This window comes from Penaeus monodon, chromosome 29 (assembly GCF_015228065.2).
Source record: "Penaeus monodon isolate SGIC_2016 chromosome 29, NSTDA_Pmon_1, whole genome shotgun sequence".
NCBI lineage: Eukaryota > Metazoa > Arthropoda > Malacostraca > Decapoda > Penaeidae > Penaeus > Penaeus monodon.
In genome coordinates this window covers 1145376-1146566 of record NC_051414.1, presented here as the reverse complement: position 1 = coordinate 1146566, position 1191 = coordinate 1145376, and positions in this window count along the sequence as shown.

Sequence of the window (1191 nt, the reverse complement as noted above, 5' to 3'; positions counted from 1 at the left end):
GCTGTAGTGTTAGTCATATATATTTGTAACATTAAGAGCATGTGATATTCATATTGCCCTATGTTTAGGACTACACCTCTGATTATTAATATTGCAATTACTGAGTAATTAAAGACAATTTTTTCACAATTACCAGGCTTACAAGCCCTTGGAATATGATACATCCAAATGTTTAGTAAAATACTTTTACTGTGTGTATATATAGTCACAAGTCAGCGAGCAGAAGCCTTTATTCCCATGTTATAGACAGGCCTTTTTACATTAGTACACACTAGCTAATAATGTATTTATTCTGACACTAATTAATTCAATAATTGCAAAGAAATCAGTATTGGCTGATGTACCCAAATTTCTTTGCAAGATGAATATTCACGTGTATGCATGTAAGAAGGGCTGCCTAACAAACTATGTATATTTCCTTAGAAGGCTTGGTATGGATAAGACACAATAAAGACTTTTTTCAGATATTCTTTAATCTCCCTGTAAAACTACAGTTATTAGGTTTTTACAACTCTACATATATATGAAATTCCTGCATCAAAAAAATGCCAAAATAGTTTATATTTGGCCTACAAAACATTAAAACAGCATGATTTAAAATCAAATTAAATATACTAAATAAAGAAAAGGCAAATTCTTAACAACAAAAACTTAGTGGTTTCTTCTTTAAATTATTAGCTGAATTTTAACGACTATATATAAGACTACATCAACAATACTAAGAGAAAAACACTTTAATGATACAATGAGAAACTTAACCCTGAAAGGAGGGAAGATTTTAGGGTTACTTATGCTTGTACAATGGGAAAAAGAACAACTCAAAAATGTTATTCACAAATTTTTGTCTTATTTTACCACACATTAACAATGTATGTCAAGTAAGTCAACAGAATGGAAAAAGTCTGGGACTCATAATAATATAAAAGAAAAAACTTGGCAAGAGAGCAACTTTTGCTATCTTTCATTAGTGCCACAAGATAACTGAGTACAACTGCAATTCATAAATGTTCAGAGAATGATCCATAAACTGCAATTTTCAGCTTTTACCCCTGGCATCTGATGACGCGCACAGGCCTCAGGGCAGTAAACTGGAGTCTCCCCTTCCTCAATTCTGTCAGTGTGTTAGATGCTGGAGTGGTCCTCATTGACCTCCATCCATGAATTGAAGGACTGGCTTTGAAGGATTGTTGG